This window comes from Athene cunicularia (genome assembly GCF_003259725.1).
Source record: "Athene cunicularia isolate RWA chromosome 3 unlocalized genomic scaffold, athCun1 chr3_part1, whole genome shotgun sequence".
NCBI classification, from domain to species: Eukaryota; Metazoa; Chordata; class Aves; order Strigiformes; family Strigidae; genus Athene; species Athene cunicularia.
In genome coordinates this window covers 118,719,387-118,741,393 of record NW_020799097.1, presented here as the reverse complement: position 1 = coordinate 118,741,393, position 22,007 = coordinate 118,719,387, and positions in this window count along the sequence as shown.

Genomic DNA, 22,007 nt, shown 5'->3' with positions numbered 1-22,007 from the left:
ATTGGCACCTCCATTCTCCCCCAACAAAAAAAACAAAAAAAAAACCCAAAAAAACCCCAAACCCCAAAACCCCAACCAAAAAACAAACCAACCAAAAAACAACCCTGAACCTTCAAATGTGCTCACTCAAGCAGTGGAAGAGATCAGAGATCCACGGGGAGAGTGGTGTGTGACATGAAGATAATGCTCAGTCTAAATATCCAATAATGATCTGAGACAATGATGGCAGGGAAGAGACCCAAGGGCAAACCACAGTTAAAACCAGGAAAAAACTGAAGGAGCAAGTTAGAGGTGTCAGAGCCAAAGTGTGACTGCAAAGGTGAATCTGAATTCCCTTGGAAATTTATAAGGTGGGTACCAGCACAGCCTTGACAGCTAGGATGCTGAGGTTGTTGAAGACTCACAGCTTGCTGTAGTAGCACGGAGCATCCTGAACACTGAATGAATATTATTAATTAATTAATAGATATTTAGGCCACACAAAATGCTGTATTAGGATAATACTTTGTGGGAAACTATCTTTATTGAATAATTTGCATAATTCATTGAGCAAGTTGGAATTTCATATGTCACACAGTCTCATATTAAGTGAAGTGCGGGAGAGCTGAGCACACAGACGACCAATGTGATCAAGCAATGCCCGTTTATTACAACTAAGAAATCCCTTTTATAATGTTCTCCCGCACACGTGAGTAACATGCAGTACAAGTCCTCAAGATTGGACAGTTAACTTAGCACACATTTTAAACCTTCTTATGATTGGATAAAAAGTGCCACATCAGCCTTGCCAGGCTTCCTGCCTTGGGTAACTTCCTCTTCCGTCCCAACCCCTTCCGGGGGCTGTTTGTCTCGTCGAGTTTCTCCCCCCTCATTCAGGGTCACATCCTTATCGCATTCTTGCTCGGCTGAGGCTCTTATCAGTCTTGTTCTCACGAAGGATTGCTCACATGTCCATTCTCTTGCAGAAAGCCCTCTAGAAGCCCAACAGCGATGATGAGTCTGTCAGACACCTTGGCTCCAAGTAATTTCTGCATGGCAGAGGACTGGATGCTGCTCTTGCTTTTTACTTGTTTCTCAGTGATGACAGTCCTCTGCCAAAAACTTGCAAGGTTGTACCTGTATCAAGTTCATGGTGAATGAGGTAAGGTTCTGCTCACTCTGACGCAATCTGAAATAAATGGGATGGACAAGGGATCAGATTAAAGAAGTGGGTCAAATCTGTTGCTAGTGCCGCTCCACTGACGTCAATGGAACTAAGCTGATTTACACCAGCTGAGTATCTGTCCTGGAGGTTTCAGTGTATTTAGACAAAATAAATGAAAATGCACATAATAAGCTTGGAAGATCCCCTCATTCCTAAATAGAGTAAATAAATTACAAGAAAGCAGTTACTGTAGACATCACTCATTCCAAGTCAACAATGAACAGAAGAAAGGTCAGGCCACCCTAAATCTTTAACTGCCCCTTCCACTCCTGAGTAAGAAAGAAACTGATAATTCAGCACAAAATCACCTTAACTCTGACCCAAAACAAATATCTTAGCAGTAACTGTTCCTGGAATAAACAGGTGCTGTCCTTTGCCTCATGAAACATTAACTTCAATCCATGTCAGGCAATTGAGCCTACAAAATAAAGTTTAGCTTCTTCCCAGAACTGGGACATATTTTTACTGCTGAGGAAAAGCGGTGTTTGTTGTCCACATACAGGAACACAGACACTTTCTGAAAACAAATCTACATGCATAGATAAATTTTCAGGTGTTCCGCAGACTTAAATTCACACCTCCACATCCTTATCCTAATTTTAATACAATTTCCTTTGGAAAATGTCTTTATAATTGCTGTCCTTTTAAAAAATGCTTTGAAAATATTGCAGTCAGATAGTATGTGTGTATTGGAATCGTTTGCAACTTTGTCCCTAATGAGGAAATATTTAGCTGTTGATAGTGTAAAAAAACCCATAAGAAATGGAAAATCAGGTTTATTGTAATGAATTTATAAATCATACATGTTTCTTTGCATCTAGGAAAAATAGGCTATATCCTCAAACTGTTGGAAATCAGTGTTGCCCTGCAGAAATTACATACCTTTGCCACTCATGCCAAGTGACTCTTTGCTTTGGCACATTCATTATACCAAAAAATAAACTATGCCTCAGTTATTTAAGGATAGTGACCTAGAGAGGCGGAATTTCAGACAAGTTTAGATATACTTATTTCCACAAATGACACTAAACTGTATGCATTCTGTGCAAAAGCACTCTAATTTGTGTTTCCAATTTACTTCAACCGAGCTGCTGTTCTTAAGTACTTCTGTTCACACTGTTTTGACTTAAAGCACAGATGTTTCTGCTGAGGTGTAGAAGAGAGCTGGAGACTTTTATCATGTTTTAAAAGTCCGTCAGAAATCATACATTCAAGAAGCAGTCAAACTCTCTTGCTGGACATATGAAATTAATCTGGCATCTCCCAAGACTCTACTGCTTGTGTTTGCCACAAGAAACTTAGGTGTGTTTTACATATACAAACTCCCCCCAAAATATTTGCAGACTGAATAATTTGGTTTATATTTATGTAATTGATTTTTTTTCCTCACAGAAAAATAACAATTTTCCACTTCTACACTTGAGCCTCAGTTCTGAGGTCATACTGATGCCAGCCTTCTGCTGTGCTTGGACTCAGTCTACACCTGCTTTGTGCTACAGAGATCACGAGCAAGGATGCAAACCTGGGAAGGCTGACTTGCTAGTCTAAACTTTCCTCCTCTACATGCAATTATCAAAGCCTTCTTTCCTGATGTGCATTTGTGCACCAAACTCTCCTCTCCAAACATCTATCCTGGGTAGTTGTATGCAGAGTAAGTCTTGGGTTGAACTTATGCTGCCAGCATTCCTAAAATGCTACAGCAAAGCACAGAATTTGACCTATAGCACAGCAGAGGGAAAGTTCAAACACAAAATGAGATATTCATTCCACAATCTGAATTCCAATAAGCAATTTCCTTTTCCTAGTGTACCACAGAATCTGATCAGATAGGCAGTGACAGACAGAAACCTTGACAGTTTTTATTTTATATTTTTATAACCCATAAAATTTTTTCAAGCCATTGTACAGATCTCAGGCTTCCCTTTGATCCGTCTTTGCAACAATGACTCCGGGCCTCTGCCTAGGTATGATTCCTCAATCCCAACATATACAATGGAAGTGCCCTAGCCCACAGAAAGCCTTCTCATTAAGGCTCTAATCTGTTCCACTACATTCTTGCAAGACAGAATTATCCAGCTTTAAAGCATGCCTCAATAGTGAGCTGTAATAAGACTGATAGAAACAGCTTAAGTAATTGGATTGCTATATGGTATTGAATGTCTGACAACAAAAGATATCAATCTCTATTCTACTACTGAATCTTTGTTCCAGCAATGAATTCATTTAGTAATGCACTTGGAGGCTTGCAGTCCCTGCAGGAGAAATAACAGACTGCGGACACAAAAGCAGGGCCATCTGATGAGCACAGAGAAAGCGACTGTGCCATTCCAAGAAGTTAATTACAGTGAACAAAAGCACAAGACTATGACTTGTTGACCATTACCATAATCACATTACTATAGTCTTCTTTTATTCCCAGTAGCATAGGGTCTATTCTTTCTTTCCATTTGGCACTTTGAATCATATTTGTGTTTTGTCACCTGAAATGTATTGTAGAGCAGACCTCCCTCTAAAGATAGCTGGAAATGTCACACTTCTGTTTTGATGCTGTTTCTTTCACAATTTATTCTTTCAAGGCTGATTTACAAACATTGTAAGTAGATTACTTTTTTAAAAACTTTGAACAAAGACAACAGTTCCCAAGATTTTCTGCAAATGAAAATTTGTAAGAATGATTGTCTATGAAATCTTGTGCTTATGACATACGATACTCCTATGATTTATGTATATTATTGTAACTCTGACACGCTCAAATTGTTCATGACATATTGTTTACACCCATGCCACTTTTGGAGCTAAACATATCCCACACTTGCATAGAAACTAAAAGAGGGTAGATTTAGACTAGATGTAAGGAAGAAATTTTTTACAATGAGGGTGATAAAACACTGGTACAGGTCACCCAGAGAGGTGGTAGATGTCCCATCCCTGGAAATATTCAAGACCAGGTTAGACGGGGCTCCGAGCAACCTGGTCTAGGTGAAGACGTCCCTGCTCACTGTAGGAGGGTTGGAACTTGATGATCTTTAAAGGTTCCTTTCAACCCAAACCATTCTAGTATTCTGTGATATTTAACAGTGGTTTAAAACCTTCTCGTTACTCCTGATTTACTCCACAGTAAAGTCCTTTCTAATAACATGTGACAAATATTGTGCATCAGACAAAAGCAAATTCTAAGCCTTTTTAAATGGATGATTTGATGGAAATAGCACTAGAACCCAGTGTTTTACTATCTATTAGTCATAGTAACATTCCAGGGGGCTAGGACACCTAGAATTAAGGGAGCTGGGTGGCATCTGTGTCTGGGAAGACCATCAGCTTTCTATTCCGTATGCCAGGGGACAAATTTTTAACTGGTGTACATCAGCCTAGCACAAAGTTAATATATCTGGTTCCAATAACTCCACACATTTCATTTCAAAATACAACCAAAATAAAATGTAGCTAGATCTCTTCTTCTTCAAAGTATCTTAAATGGCACAGTGAATTAGTTCCCAACCACTTAGAATTACTCAAATGGTGCTGTGCCAAAAAACTGTATGAATTTATTTTTTAACACTATGATCAGCTTCAGTAGTACAGTAAGTACTTCCCAGTTAGAAGGATGGGGAGAAATGGGATTGTTTGCAGTGGAAAAGACCAGAGCAGTGTCCATTCCTCCCAGAAAGCTCCAGAAACAAGATCCCCAAGTACTCTCTAAGAAAAGGGAGAAATGAACAAAAACATGTGAGAATATCAAGATCACCAACTTTCTCTAGTGTTCAACCAGCGGCCAGGAAGAAAATGTGTCAGTAGCAGGAACCTGCCTGCAGTTCATCATGGATGGACTCACAGTTTCTGTAAAAAGGGCCCAGTACTTCTGCTATTGAATTTAACATAAGGATTATGAATCAGCAGAATGTCTTTTAACTAACCAGCCAGGGTATCAGGAGTGCTGTCATAGGAGCAATGGAATTGCCAAGTGCTAATTGAACAATCAAGCTTCAAAAGAAGCTCTAGTCTATCCAAACCCTATGTGACGCGTGGCTGCTCACAGAACACCTTAACTAGTCATTACAGCCCACATCCTACCTCAGTAACAAACCTTCTCTGCCACAGTGCAGCTCCCAGATGAAGGACAGGGAGGTTTAGGGAAGGTTCTCCAGACCTCATCTTACCAGTGTAATTTCTACTTTGCTAGAATGCATCTCACCCAAACCGATCCTTTTCACACCCCAAAAAAAATCCCTTGTGGAGCAGCCAAACCGTGAAAAATTTCAACCAAAGTGGGACATGCTATTGAACAAGAAACCCTCCAGCAGAGCCCTGGGGAGTCCACTGGATGACCACAGGGCAGTCTGATGAAAATCACCCACCATTGACTGAAATCGCTCTCTGTGGTACAGTCTGACACACCACAGCACATTTCCTGTCATACGCAACCCATATTCCAGCAACAGCCCCTCAACACCAAGAAACAAAAATACCCGTTGCTCCTGAAGCATTTCTCCCTTCCAGAATGGCAACGGGCTACAGATCACTGGCCCCAGAACCCAGTGTTCAGAGGTGGAAACCAAGGCACCAAAGAGCAGTGCGGCTTCCTAGTTGGTTAAACCTGGAGAGGACAGTGAGGTCTCTGCTCACCAGGCCTCTCCTCTTTCAGCTATGAATTCAGGAATCCCCAAGAAAGTTTTGTTTGATTTCTGACAGCTTCTAAATCCAGGCCTGACTTTTTAATAGCAGCACCACTGGTTTGGAAACACTAAGCAGTATAGACACCTCCCTATGTGGAGTAATGATTAAAATCAGCAGTGCTGTAGGGTCTCTTGAAACTTGCTGAAGATTTATTCTTTAAACAAGAGAATGATTTATTTCAACAATTATCTTCAGGCGGATTAAATTATGTGCTTTCAGGGCTCTTATTCACCACAAAATTAAGAACACTGGGTGCCAGCCATGGAAGCCCCATGATCCTTTGAGACTCAGCACTGATGGAGACTCATCCCAACCCAGGAGAAAAAGCTGTCTCTTTCCCATGGCCACAAAATGCCATCCCTGACCTTCTGCTTGGCTCCACCATTTGCACAAATCCTTTGGCTTCCCCCTACTTGACCTCCTGCAAGTTGCAATGGACATATAAGGCACATGGCTTCCCAGAACCACACTAGGCATGCTCTGGGTTGGTGTCATGACAGAAGAGTTAGGCTCTGAAAGGACTGACTGATTACAAGCCAGATGCCCCAAAGCAATAGCATTGCCTAAGACTATCTGAAAATGCACTAAAAGACGAAAGATTTTTCAAAGAAGCAGTAGCTTTCAGTGAGCTGGAAGTCTCCACCAGAAACACTGAAAGCAGGGTTTTTTTTTAAGAATAAAATCTACGAAAGCTTTTTCTGCATGTTACGAGGGAGGACCCTAACTTCAGCCAACAGTCTATGAGTATATTTATCATCACGTAAGGCAACATTTTGGCTTTGATGAATCAGGCTGAAAGTTGAGAGGGAGAGAAGGTGTTGGTGAATTCTTGCTGATAAATAATCTCTTCTCCTCCAAGAACCTCAAACCCAAACTTAATTAAAGGGGTTCTTGCATCAAGCAAAGTTTTGGAAAAATGACTCATGCATTTTCCCCATTGCTGGAACCCAGATCTCATACAGAAGAACCCTCAAAGATTGATTCGCCTTTCCCCTTCCCACTCCATTATTCTATTTCCCTTGATTTCAGCTTTTGCTCCCTTTATGGTTTTACAGCTTTGACTCAGTAAGCAAAAGCCCGTTGTTCTGTGTGTACTGGACTTGTTCCTGTTCTTTTCACCACAGACCAAGATCACTTGAAATAAGCCATTCACACTGCCTAATGCTTAGTGTCAGCAGCAAAACACTCTGAAATATGGAGAGTGCGAGCCTTCCTGAAACACGTACTCTAGAATTAAAGACACCCAAATGTGCAGGAAACAATAAAATTGTAACATGATAATCCTTTAGAAGACCACAGACCCTGAACCAACAGATTTTCAGTACCACCATGCTATGAATCACTACCAATTTACCTCCAGCAGCAATATGAAAGATCATGCTCAGGCCGAAAAGTCATGCTCAGTGCTGCAGCTCTCTTGTAATTTAAATAATACCTTTATTTTCACTCAGCTGTAATTATTATGTAGTGGCAGCACAGCATGCCTACCTGGCTCAGCCAAGCCATCGTTTTCTTAGCAACAGAATTCATTACACTTCTCTGTTGATAAGTCTAAAACCTAAAAAATAAGAGCCTTGGATGAGATAAGTGTTGTTAAATCTTGTCTAGACAGTTGTTTATAACAGATGGACATTTAGTATAAATTCTATTATTTTCCTATTACAATAGTGTTGCTACATAAGTTTCTTGTCTGAAATACTGAATCCATGGGAAGGAGAGAAGAGAGCACAAACAAGAGTAGTCCAGAGACTGGCAAGTGAAGTGCCTAGAAGCTTAAAGAAACACCTGGAAAAAAAATAGGCTGAAAACACTAAGATTGTAATTGTGAAATAAAAATGAATTGAGAGTTACATAACAGATTAAACATACAGAAAGAGAGCCATATCCTCTTCAGCTTCTCTCATAACAAAAGACAAAGGTTCTGCCAATGAAGTAGAATGATAATATTTAAAAGTGATTCAAGAAAAGGCTCAGTATGAATAATTAATCCATGGAACTCTGCCAAAAGAACAACTGGGAAGCCAAAAATGTGGCCTTTCAGAATGAATTAGTGTTATTTATGACAAGATACAACTACATGGTTATAAAGCCCTGTGATTCTGAACCACCCAAACTACTAGCTAAAGGCTCAGGATATTTTTTTCCTTTAGGCAAATAATTAATTGCTTTCTAATTTCTTTATGTCTGGTACTGACCAGCACCCACAAATGTTATTGCACTGGATATCTTATCTGGTATGAGAGTTTGTGCTCCTCTATTGCTTTCCTTCTTATGTAACTGACTTCTCTATAATATAGTGATATTAATAGAGTTTTCCTTTTTTAAAATAGTCCCTTTCAAGCTCAGAGTTGTTAGAAATCTCTTGAATGCTGGACTTTCATTGTGAAAGTGCTGCTTATATGAAAATTATTCTGATTATAGCTTTTTGCTGACAAAAAGTCAATGACTATATTGAGTAAGAATGCAATTCTTGTGCTAATGTATGTAAGCATAACAGATAGGGTGAAGGAACCACACTGTAATAAAAGCAATAGCTATATTAACAATTGTGCAAAGCCAGCTGTTTCTAATGTTTAAGGATCTTCTTTACAGGCTTTTGAGCTTCTGGAAGTTTGCGGGTGATTGTTTATTTATTTTTTAAAAACCTTGAATTATAGACTAATCAGTTCTAATTGTGGTCAAAGTTATCAAATATTTAATCATGTTTTAGAGAGCTCTGTCGTGATGAAAAATGTGTAAAATAAAAATCCCACAGGTCCTTTTAGATCAGTTTTCAGGCTATGTTTATCAACATCAGAATGAAAGACTGCAGTCAATCCATGGGGCACACAGCAAGGTATTTCAGCAAAAGAATCTCAGACAATTGACGTCTTCAGTTTCATGTTAAAGTATATATTTCATTTCCCTCCTGGGTTGTTTTTGGGTAAGGTCTGGGCTAAGTGCTTATTCCTAAGCAGGCTTTCTTATGCACTTTAATTCACTTTTCTGTCTCAACTACTTAAACTCTGTTTTATAGACTAGGGATTGTCTCTTGATTAATATAATTGATCTCTGATACCAGTTATCAGTGCTAAGCACAACCATCATAATCATACTGGAAGCTGTCTCACAGGAATCAGCCTTTCACTCTTCATCTCTGTACAAGGCTTTCACCCAGGGATTTGTTGTTCTTAAAAAAAATCCAATTCCAATATGACTTTCCATATATCTGAGACCAGCTAAACACAGTGGGATGGTACAAAAACTCCTGGACAAAATGGGAGATTTTCTAGTAACTTTGAAATACTCTGTATGAAGTTATTCAGTCCAGACTGTTTTAGGGCTGGTCTACTCCATACTTTTCATCGTGGTCTCTTCAACCTTTCTGGCATCAGTGAACTTCCTCCCAAAACTCTGCAAGCCCAGCATCTTCTCCTATGGCAACCAAGCTCACCCAGTTAGCCACTGGATGCAGGGTGCTAATTGAATTTCAGATCTGCTGGCCATCTATCTACCAAGAACAAAGAAGGTCAAAAAGGTAAATTTCTTCTGTACTTGGAAGGCATCACCTTGGAAAAAATTTCGCATAAATCCTCCAGTAGCAAATTTCCCTTAGCAAAGCTAGCTTGGGCTTGGGGATAATTCTCTTTTAGCAAACCCCTCACTTTTTTTGCAACTTGAATTCACAAAAATAAAGACCACATTTGAGTAGAAAAACAGAAGTCACTGTATGGACATACTCTTTTGAGAATGCCAGCTCTATTTTGCCAGCTCAGGTCTGACAGCTTTCCATTTTGTCACTTGGTGTGGATGGGTTGAAATAACTTAAAATCAAGCCATGCACAAACTTGTGTACAGCCACAAATCTTCCTAGTCACTTGCCATCAATGGCTGCAGTGCACTCACTCTGCCTCCAGTGCACCATAAGCAGTCTTTGGAAGGGAAACATCACGCTTAGAATCACAGCATAATGAACTGTCAAGTCTTATTTCCCTCTTTAGTGGGTTAGCAAATGGGCTGACTTTTTTTTTTTTTTTTTTTTTTGTGAATTGATAGTGTTTACCCTTGGCTATTATTTTTAAGAAAGCCTACTCCGGCCACAGTACAAACATCCCTTTTGCTGCAGGCTGCCTCTTTGTTTAACAATCTGATATGTGGAGCCTATTGACTGGTCCACTGCTCACACAGAGATGAGCTTCCCTGGATATAGAGCTCAAACTTTCACTGGTCTCCATTCAGGCTAAAAGTGGCCAAGTTAAAAAAAAGTTCAAAGAACTAGCAAACAATCCCAGAGTTCTAGAGAAATAAAGAATTGCTAGAGGAAATCTTCGTCTGGCGCAAAAAAGCCTTTACTGGTACAGTGGGAAAGCATTGTTTTCCACTACCCCTTAGCTATCCCAGAGACAGGCTTTAGAAGAGTAGCATTTCTACAGTAACCTGCCCTTCACACAATGAGCCAACATCTTTTTGTGCACAGCCAAGGGGAAGATGGGAAGGTGCGACGTATATCCGATGACCTGTACAGGATGGGTGCAGTGGGGCCTGCCCTTCCTGATGGCAGCCTGCTCTGGAAGGCAGAGAGAAAAGGGGCTGCTCTACATTTAAAAAAACAGAAGGAAAAAAAAAAAAAAAAAAAAGGAAACAGAACCTTTCCAACTACCAGGACAGTGTCAATCCAGTTTCTGTCCTGTCCTCACATCTATAGTACCCTGGGGAACCTGTTCTGCTCCAGTCCTAAGCAGTATGGACCAAGGTGCTTTCAAAAGCTCGGTAACTGAAGAATTAATAGATGGGGGCTGAGACATAAGAGGCACATTCAGTTCTATGTAAAGAAATGTGGCCCCTAAAAGAAGTGATGCCTTCTCACTTGTTGGCCTAGATGAAATAAATTACTTACTGCACAAGAAAAGAGTTGTTTCCTTCCAGAGGTGAGGTAGGTGCCACACATGCAGCTTCTTCAGCTGGAGAGGTACATGGAAGGAGCTAGCAGGACAAAAGAAACAGGGAGAGGTCTGCAGGACCCACAGGAGAGAACACAGTTATCCCAAAAATTCCAGTCTCTTCATGGCTGTTGGACAAAGGACCTTCCTCCTTTCTGCAAGGTCCTTCCTCTTGTATTGAGAATTCTGTGAATCAAAACCTTGAGGAGTTCAGGAATTATGTGCCCATCTCTTCATGAAGATGCATTCAAGAAAGGACCAGACAAGCTAAAGAGTGACTTCAGTGCAACAACTGCCAAATCCCTATCAATTCAATTTTTACAAGCATTGATTATTGCAGCAACATATTTACTCAAGCACAAGAAAAACAATGAGCTTAAAAATATTTAGCAATAACTTTCTTTTTATATTGTTTATTAAAACAGTTCTGAGGTAGATTTGTACTCTCATATATAACACACTAACCAAATGCATTCCAATTTAACCAGCTAATACCTGTATACATTCAGAATTGTTCTGTTCTGAAAGTATGAAAGTTAAACTACCTCAATATTGAAAGTTCAGGTATGAAGGATGACTTGATGTGCTTTAACAGCATTATGGGCATGCAGTAAAACAAACATGTTTTGCCACAGATTTAGACAGAGGGAGGCTCACAGAAGCTAGCAGGAGAAGGAAAGTAAAAGATAAGATAGAGTGGTGAAATGCAAAGCTGGTATCATTGAGATCTGGTGCTGAGTATGTCCCTTATATGTTACTTTGCAAATACAATGGACATGCAAAAACAGGCTGGAAAAAATCCTCTGAGGAGAAAAATCTATAGCCTTATATGCCCCTCTCAAGTATCTTCTTTAGCAATCTTGCCTTTGGTTTCAGTGTAATATGAATAGACCTATCTACTTACAAAAGCTCCCCTCTTCCCACCAGCCTTGTTTGTTATTTTATGTGTTTCTGCATCATTTGCAGAGCTTGCTTTGATCTACATTCCTCCTGGATGTGCGGTTTCCTTTTCAGCTACCAAAAGGAAAACTGTTTGGTTTGAGAATTTGCTTATTTTGAAGCTCCGCTGGCCCAAAATACCTATTTTTAATCCAGATGAGCACAGCTCACTGCTTTCAGCTCTTCAGCACTGGTTGCCTTCCTTTCAGGAAAAAACCCTTTGAAACAGTAAGTGACCTCTTCATACTCTTAATAAAATTGCCAAATTGTAATCCTAGCTATCATAAATGAGAGCATTCTGTTTGCTACAGCTGAGTTTGAATATTTACACTCATGCATAATTTAATCCTTGAATTGCTTTTATTTTAGCACCATCCTGAAATGGCCAATATTTTGTTCCACATCTGACACCCAACAACATATACCATGCTGATCTAAAACATCATCAGAACAGGTAGTTATGAATTCTCTATTTCTCTGATACAGACTCAATCTGTCTTCCACTGATGGCAGAATTCCCGCTGCCTCCAAGGGCTGGCTGGGCTTTGGTGCATTTGTAATATGACTGTAAATCCTTCTGCATACAAGATGTGATGTTGAATGTGAAGTCTGAGCCATTTTAATCCTTCCTCCTTCCCCAAGAAGCACCACAATGCTACCACACTAGGAATAGTCCACAGACAAAACACAGGTCATAAATAACAGGTAAACAATCTTCAAATGAGAAGAGAAGACAGAACACATCCTTGGAATGACTCTTTGACTGGGAAACAGGATATATTCTTCAAGGATCTTGCAGAAATAGTCCCAGAGGACAATTAGAGATTAGATCTTCTCTTCTATAGGGTTAGGCCACAGGAGTTAACTTGGGAAACATTTCAGATAAACAAAGTGCTAGCGAGAGGAAGGACACTGTTAAGATTTTGCTTCTGTGTCTACTAGACACGGGTCTCCATGTCAAGCTCCACATTAAGAACTTAGCTTCAAATGGTAACAGAGCATTAACTGACATCACCAGTATTGGAAAGGAGCAACCCCCTATGATTCTGGAGACTAATTAACTATTGTGGAATAGTCTTTACGAGATAGTCTAGAATTAGAGTATCCTGATCCACTGGACAATGGATCAGGACAAATGTGGCTAGTCAGGAAATACACAACTCCTTCTATAAGAGCCAGTGCAGGAGCTTGGAGATTTATGCTCTTTTCATCTGCAGCCTGGTGTACTATATGCAGTCAAAGTCAGACATGCTCTCTATGAATAATTTTTGGTTTAAGAAATATTGATGAGGGAAATCTGTATTCGAGTTCATGTGCACACACAGACACCGCCACATGTAGAGCTGCATAAGTAGTGGGGGAAACAGTGTTTCTACTTTGCAAGAAGAAAAACATTTCTCCTAAAAACACAGCTATGCCCACTTTACCAGAATAAATATTAAGAAAAGAGTTATCAAGGATAAGTTAACAGAAATGTCTAAGAATAGCTTCCCTTTTTCATGCAGATATGAATGGAAAAAGAAAATACATGGAGCAATGTATCTCCCCACCCCTGTAAGCCTATATGAATTATGAAGAAGCTTTGCTGAAAGAGGAGACACACATATAGAAGACCCGAACTTCTAAGCTGCTCTGTATCCAACCTAAAATTAAGAAAATGGAAGCTGTCTCCTGCTAAGTGTACATGGATGAGGCTATCACAGATGCTAATGTAAAACACAGTGTTTTCTGTACACACTCTTTTGAAACACATTTCTCTGTATCTTTAAAATATAAGGCTTTAATAACAAGCATACATTTAGAACACGCTGATGGTGCTCTGTGTGGTTCATTCTGCGCAACCAGGTTCTCTGTCTCAGAAAAATGAAAAGATTAAAAGATCACAGAAGAGATTTAGTACCTGAAGGACACAAAGTGTAGCACCAGTGGATGATCCAGGGAAACATCTGGTTTCTTTTTACTAGATCTAAAGTCTCTAGAAACATATAAATTGTAAACCTCAGATAAATAAGCTAAAAGCAGGAAACACCACGTGTTCCAGCTGGCGACACGTTACAAAAGCAGCACATGAGGGATACCCCGAAACAGACCCCTACAAGCGAGCGGTTTCGGTCCCGCTGCCTGCAAGCAGTGCTTCAGCTGCCCTGCCTGCCATCTTCTGCATTGTCAGGACCACAGCTTGCATCCCTAAGACTGGAAACTGATCCACTTCAGTGATTAGGCTGATCCAAGGACATGGACAGAAGAGCAGGATTTAATGGGCAGGCAGGCAGGAAAAGTCTTTTAACACTTTAGAAAACATTGACTTGGTGGAAGGAATTGGCTAGCTCAAGGGATTAGTAATGAGATACTGAGCCCCTTAGCTCTAGGTCACCACACTGAATCTGGTCCAGGTCAGTAGAAATCAAAAGCTGTTGCTGTTCGGTGGCCTTCAGAAAGCCCGTTGGTGGTCCTACCCCAGCTACTACTGACACAACATCTGTACTGTCATTACCAATAACAGCTGGCAGCACCAGAAAAGGTTTAGGACTGTCACGGTACAGGAAAAGACTGAGCAGAGGAAGATGTCTCAGCAAACACATTAGGCTGGGACTCAAGCAAAATGAGGAAACAAGCTCCCTGATCTTGTACAGATTTCCAGTGTGACTTGGTGCATGAGATTAAGGACCCCATTCAAGAAAAATTTGTTTCCTCACTGCTATGGTCTTCACATGGCATTTGTGGCCTAAATGTCTCTGAAGGGCATAGCAATTGCAGAAGTTCAGATCCCCACCTTTAAAGTGGGAGCAGCTAGCTCACAGGGTTGCTGCAGGGAGGTCCACAGTGAAGGGGTGATTAGATACAAAACAAGAAACCAAACGGTGAGCAAACCCTTTCTACCTAAAACCAGTTCCCCTAACTCCAAAGCAAAGCATTTGCTGAGTATGCACAAGGCTCCCATTTGCAAAGCTCTGTGTTTAATATGCTTAAAAAGAACAAATTCCCTTTATAGAAAAAAGTGCCCCCCAAAACCCCACGCATTTCCACCGCTGCCCAGCAGAGCAGCAGCAAAGAATCCAGCTGCTCCCAGCTTTTATCCCACCTAGGATGAAATTCTGATGTATGTATTGAGCAGGAGGTCAAATAGATTATCATAATAGTCCCTTCTGGCCTTAAAAACTATGAAATCGGAGAGTGAATCACAAGATATAGGTCACTGTTGAGGGCGGGATGGTAGGCAGCATAGATCAGTGATGGGGTGTGATATGGCAGAGTAAATCCGATGTTCTTAGGCCGCATGAAGCTGGGAAACTGACATTTTGCCTTCTTTGTTGCCCCTTTGGGACACCGAAAGAGACGCAGGTTATTATAATAATAAGCCCAGTCCACTCTCAATGCAGCCAAAGAATATTGCCTCTTACAGGAGTGAGTGCGTGAAGGATTGAGAAACACTAGGTATTTTGAAACTGGATTAAGTCTTTCAAAAGCTAATAGGTTTCCAATGATCTGTGGTGTTGCTGCTGCAGCTGCTCTAATTTGAGAATAAAAGAATGCAGGCTTTGTGCCTAGGGACCTGTTATTGATCTGAGCAAGGAGGATGGGAAGGAAGGGGGTAGAGGAAGGTTATCCTCCTTTCAGCTGGGGTGGGGGCGTTCTTTTCAAAGTCACATTATCTGCTAGTAACAACAAAGCCTAACCCCATGACATGCTGCTCTATACAGGATTGCACTTGTTGAGAACTAAAAGCATTAGAGAAAAAAACCTCCTCTGGCAACCTTGCGCAGCGAACTTCATTGAGGGCCCACGAGACTCAACAGATGGGTCTCGGGACTCCCTCATTAGGAAACGCGCCCATCCCTTTGCATCTGGTGCCCTGCTCTGCTCTGTGCCACACACTCATTAGCATCTCAGGCTCACAGATTCCTTAGCACGTGCTTCCAATAAATATTGGAAAGAAAGGAGGGGAGAGAAGCCACTGCTTGGAGCATCGAGATGAGAGATCACCCACTAGGCTGGGAAATCCTTCTACACACACACACACACACACATACACACACACACACACACACACACACACACACACTCCAGAGGAGGGAGGACAATAAGAGGCAGCCAACCACAAATGGGCATTTAAAGGGACAGGTGTGGAATTGCTTCTATTCATCTTGTGGCAGATCCTCATTCGTTCCCCTCTGTCACAGTAAATAAAAATCATCATTACATATATAAAAAAACCCCAACAATTCAGGGCAACACACAGATTGGAGACCTGCGAGAGTCTGTGGCCCTTTTCAGACATGAAGTGGATGCACACTGGGTAATGCCACTACCTTCAAAGAAATTAATTGGTTCTAAGGGTCCAGTTCTACAGCCAGGCTCTTTTTCTTTCAGGTCTTCACCAAGCATGTCTTGCTGCCCCAGTGCCACAGATTGGGGATGTCCTTCATCACACCTGGAGTGGTCTGTGACTCAGGGCTGACATCAGGAGCACTTGAAGGGAAAATCATCTCCCATGTGTTTGAAAACCTTGTGAGACAGAACAGCTGACAGGGTGTCAGGGATGTAAAACGTCCAGGTACTGTGGAAAGAGCAAAGAAAAACAGAAAAATTAGAGAATCAGGGTGACAGGGCACTATCTTGCTCACACTCCCAAGAATAAGGCCTTTTATTTGCCATCTCTCCATGATACTCCTAGCCTATTCTTACTCCATTCCTTCTCATCCACTCTTGTTTCTGCTACCCTGCTAGTAGTTGCAGGCACTTGGATCACAGCTAACTCCAGAGTGGGACTGGGGGAGGCTCAAGAGACTAACTGCTGAAGCTGATACAGACCTTGTTCAAAACACAGTGTTTCCACAGCAAAACTCCCAAATCAGAGCAGACTCAGACTCTTCCAAACACTGCTGGCTCTAACATGCCGTCCTGTCACATCTCTTGATCGATCGACCAGTGACAGAAAAGCCCTCTGTGCACATCCAGGTAACATCCGCACGCCAGTGGCACTGATGTAACATGCACAATGGTCGAGGGGTTTTTGTAATTCCTGCGTATAGGATGGACACAGAGAAAGCCATTTTTAGTCCCTTTGCGTAGGACCTTCTCTTTATCTGTACCACCAAGGATGCTAGTCACCCTCTGGGGCTTATTTTATCTAAAAATATTTAGCTGACACAAAAAGGTTCCTTCTGCCTGGGAGCAGGCAGTGCCAAGGGACTAGATAAACACAGGCCATTGGGCTAGTGTACAGACCCCTCATTCCCCGGAGAAACATTTCCCCAGGAGATCAGCAGGGTCACTCCCATCCACCCAACTCTGAGACTCAACTCACTGACCATCCCAGCAAATTCCTTAAGCATATCCCTAACTTAAAAGTTTTTTGTTCCTTGATTTAGGTACATCTATATTTGGCACCGAATCAGGATTTCAGTAATCCTAACTTCTCTAAATGTTTCTTCATGCCAGATGAAGCAACTCCCTTTATATCCCCCGTGCAGGACTAAATAAACTCAAGGCCCAGAATATTAGATCAACCATGGAATAATGGCAGTCAAGGGCAAGAAGTCATGTAGTACAGCCAAATTTAAATTTGCTAATCACAGCTCTCTCCTCTTTAGTCATTTCCTTAGCTAAATGACACCCCCGTATACTTCAGTCTTGCACCCTTAGGATAGTCTGTGATCGAGAACTTAGTGAACGCATACTATCATATGCGTTTAACAATGAAGAGAAAACAACCTACACGAAAAGAAAACTTCAGACATTTTGACGTTTTCATAACAAGAAAATGAAACTTGATCTGAGCACTTAATAAAATTGGCTAAAAGAAGCACCCTTGCAGAAAGCTGGGAGGAAAACCCTACTAGAAACTTTGAGCCGTCTTAAAAGCATCCGTTGTTTATTGGAGCCAGGGCTCAGCCTCGGTTTCAGTGCAGCCTTTTCTACGATTGACAAGAATAGCTGAGGTTACTGCTTATCAAATGAAAGTGTCATCTTGTCTGTGACAGACGTGCCAGCGCTGCTCAGTGTCATAGTCTTTGCACCTACTGGAAGCTACTCTAGCTCGATAAGCTGTATCCCTACTCAGATCTAAAACTGTAGTCTCAGCTCCCCTCCATTTTTAGAAAGCAGGGATTTGAGATCAAATCACTGGTGTAGGGGAATCCCACCACTGGGGAGGATAACTGAAAGACAAAGCAATGGGGTTCACAGGTTAACGTGGAGGCATCCGATCCTTGAAGGGTTAACAGAGAAACAACAAGAAAGCGGGTTTCATATGCATATAAATAAAGGAAACTGAAGGAGAAACAGTACTATTCTCCAGAATGGAGTAAGGTCTCAATTTTAATCTGTGACAAAAAGCAATAATGTTACGGATTCAGTTAATTACAGCTGGATAAAACTCAAAAGCTCTACAATAGATGTATTTTTTTGGCTCTACAACGTTTAACCCTTTTGGGGACTTTACTGGTTCTCATTACAGTCATTGCTCAGTACCCCACAGTCTTTATTTTCTAGTGTTCTGAGAGCAGCCTCTGAATTAGATCTAGTGCCTTCTTTTAATTCCAGGGAGATAAGGTACAGAAAAACTAAGGTGGGAATCGCAAAGTCACAAAACACACATATACAGTATACACACTGGGGGTTTGAAGTTTTAGCTCTCTTAAGCCACGTGCTCCAGGGAAAAAGGAAAGTAAGTGCTTGTAGCAGCAAAGTGGATTTGGGTCACTAGTCCCTAGAGCGTCTTCTTCTCCCAAATCTTTTGTTACATTTTGCAAACCTTGCCTAGAGATACAGCTTGAAGAAACTGCCTGACTAAAGAACCGATGCTTTTACGGAAGTAGTCACGCACTGCTCAGGTAAACTGTACTCTCCTAACCTCTGCCACTTGCTCAACTTTCTCATCAGAGGTAGTTTTCTCTCCTGATCCATTTGTGAAATAGTCTAACTCGGGATGCGGCCTCCCCACAAAACGCTTTCTAATTAGTTTCTAAACATTAAATGATTGTTGGAAGTGCAATTCCCATTCCACACAGGTGATGAAAAGCTTTACAGGAGTTCAGTCTCACTTTGTAATTAGAGAAATTAGCTTTCTAAGTTTAGATCACTCAACTGTGCAAATGGGTTCATCTGCTGGAATGTGTTGCTCTGAAATGTGTGTCAGCCAAGCAGCATGGCACAGTCCCTATCTCTGCCTCCGCGACACTCGCCCAAGTGGGGAGGTTGGTTCCAGTACAGCAAGAGGAAAATAAAGTGTTATGGGTGTATTATGGGAAAGGCCTTATCTAAAAGCTCACTCATCCATGATTGACTGTAGTGATACATTCTTCTCCTTGCAATAGGGAAGCTTAACTCCTAAGATAAAGGATTATCTGAGTGGATGAAATTTTCACTCTTTCACGCAGCTTCTCCATCCAGACTTGTATCTAAAACTGCAGCAATTTTAGAGGGTGGCTAGTTCTGAGAAGCAAAACTACTTTTATAAAAGCCTAGAGAAACAAAGGTCTCCTCCAGCCTCTTCGTCTGCTGTGAGTCGAGGTCATCAAGCTTTATGAATTCTTTACGACTACAGATTCCACATTTCAAGAGATTCTTTTCTGGTAGCCCTTTCTATTGGTTTATTAAAGGCTGATGAAGGATCAGGCCCCCCCAATTATGCAAGCGTCTTGATCTGCATTACAGCAGTAAACAAAAGTTTAGTCACTGACTTGAAAACGAGATGGATCAGGTCCCTGAGCGAAGAATTTTTCCAGGGGCGCCATTCCAAGCTTACCTTCAGGTATCACAAATCTAAGGAAATCCTGTGGGATTGTTCACAGCCGTGATTCAATGACTCACTGAGCTTTAAACGGAAATTACAACCTTCCTAACACAAAGAATTGACTTCATGACACCTGACCCCCGTAAACCAGGCGCTCCCTCTAAAGGCTGCGATCCTCACCCTGCCAAAGTCCTGGGCATTCGCCCAGTGGCTTCAGTGAAGCAGGATCTGACTCTATATTAGGGAATTGATTCAGGCCCAAAGCGAGGTACTGTCTGTAGCACTGGACCTTGGCACACTAGATGTTTATACCAGCTTCTAATGTGGATGTAATCTAATTATGCCAGAATAGGAAGATTAGCAGGAAGTAACTTTACGCAATGTATAAAGCTGAGTGCCAGACATTGAAAAGTTCTTCACCGGCCTCAAAGGAAGACACGTCGGCTCTGCACCTCCCGAGACATGGACATATGCAAGCAGAGCATTGCAGCAGCAGTTTTACATGCACCAGGCTCAGGCTACTCAAAGCAATGACACTTTGGGCCCCCTGCGCACATGCAGCAATTTGCACATTGCTGTATGTGTAAGAAAAGGGCATCTTAAAAAGATCCTCAGGCTCCATAATGCACCCTGCTCAATCGGTTTTCAGTGCTGCTGAGCAGGGGCTAAAGACCCGGCCTTGAGAGCTCAGTGCAGAAAAGCAGGAGATTGGACTTCAAGGGTGAAATTCTGGCCTTAATAAATTAAGGGGATTTCACTCCTGGCTTCCACGGGGTCAAAATTTATTTCAGAGCTGCGAGGGAGAGGGCTTGCAGTGCACTTCTGCACATGACTCGCACTCTGCCTCGGTTTACCTATCAGTAATACTTTGCGTCTCAAGACATTGGGAGGCTTAATTCATTAGTGCTGGCAAAGCATTTTAAGTTGTTGGACAAGTAATTCTGTTGAAGGGCAGCTACACTGCTGAGTCACAAGCACTGTGGGAACCAGAACTCTGGATTTCCTAAGCACTAGAGTCAAACAGGTGGAGTAACCTTCTGCAGAAAGGCCAACTCCAGACCTGCCCTAAAGGTACGGAGCATACCAGCAAGCAGCAGGGTATTTAAAGGCCCAGCGGAGCAGATGTGTGGCACTTGTGAATGAGTAACATTTAAATAGGCTGCCGAAGCTAACCAACACACACTGGGGGAAAAAAAAAAAAAAAAAAAAAAAAAAAAAAAAAAAAACTGGTTCTTGTATTTCCAAACTGCAGTGGCTTTGTGGATAAAACACAATGAAGGTTTACCAGCCTAAGGAAAGTTAATGACTCCAAGGAGCAACCGATACTGATAGAACTTCTGAGGCTGGAAGGGGAATTCGGCAACCGCGCAGCTCACAGGCATGCCAAAATTGCTGGTATGTAATCTAAGTTTTGAACTCAAAAATGGGAAGTGGTCTGCAGGAGTGTGATAAAAGTATGAGCACAGTTAGGGTTTGAGGCACAAACACCACCAGCTTCACAGCCTTAGACACCCCATAACAGGACAGACCTCACCACAGCCCAGAAGGAGCACGCTTTGGCTGTAGGAAATGAAAACAAAGGGTATAAAACTAGGTCAGAAATCTTATTTTCCTCTATACCACTGACCCTGGCGTATAAAATAGACATTCACACACCTACGGCATTAGAACAGGGTGGCATAGGAGATAGGGACATAAGAATAGCTGTTCTGGGTCAGACTGAACGTCATGTAGGCCAGGTTCCTGTCTCCAGCGCCTCAGGAAGAAAGGGACAGCGATGCAGTGACGGTTCCCAGCACACTCGCCCAACTTCTAGATCAGCAGCTCAGGGACTTCCCGAGGCAGAGACAAAGTTAGGGGTGGTGGTTTGGGGTTTTGGTGGTTTTTTTTTTTTTTTTTGGTTCGACGCCCTTTGATGCATAGCTCGTCCTCTGGGAGCTGCTCTGAATGCTTTTGGCTACAGTGCAAAACTGTTGGGCTTCTCAGTGTCCTGTGGCAAGGAGTCTCACCTGGCTGCGTGTGTCCTCCCGAGAGGATGAGGCTGACAAACCCCAGCACGCACTGGGAAGCTGGGCAGGCGCGACGTGGGTCTCCAGCGCCGGGATCGGGCGAGCCTGAAGCAGCCTCTGAACTAATTCCCTGAACTAATCAGCCGGGAGCCGTCGCTGAGGGCTGAGCCCCGCTCCCAGCTCTTTCCCTCCTGAACCGCGCGGTTTTTCTTGACGGTAGGGACAACGAGCCCCCCGGGGGCGACGTCCACCCCGGCTTCCCTCAGGAGAGCCGCTGGCCCGCGCAGCGGCCACTGCCTCAGAGACGGGGCCGCTCGTCCCTCCTTTCCCCTCGCCAAGCGAAAAACCCGCTGCCGCGGAGCGTCATCGCCTCAGCGGCTCCGTCGCGGTCCCTCAGGGGTGCCGCTCCGTAACGGCTGCGCTCCCTCAGGTAGCGCCGAGCGGGAAGGCGGGGCGGCAGCCGCCGGCCGAGGGCAGGGAGGAAAATTTTCACTCGCACAAGCGATTCCAAGAGGTTTCCTTTT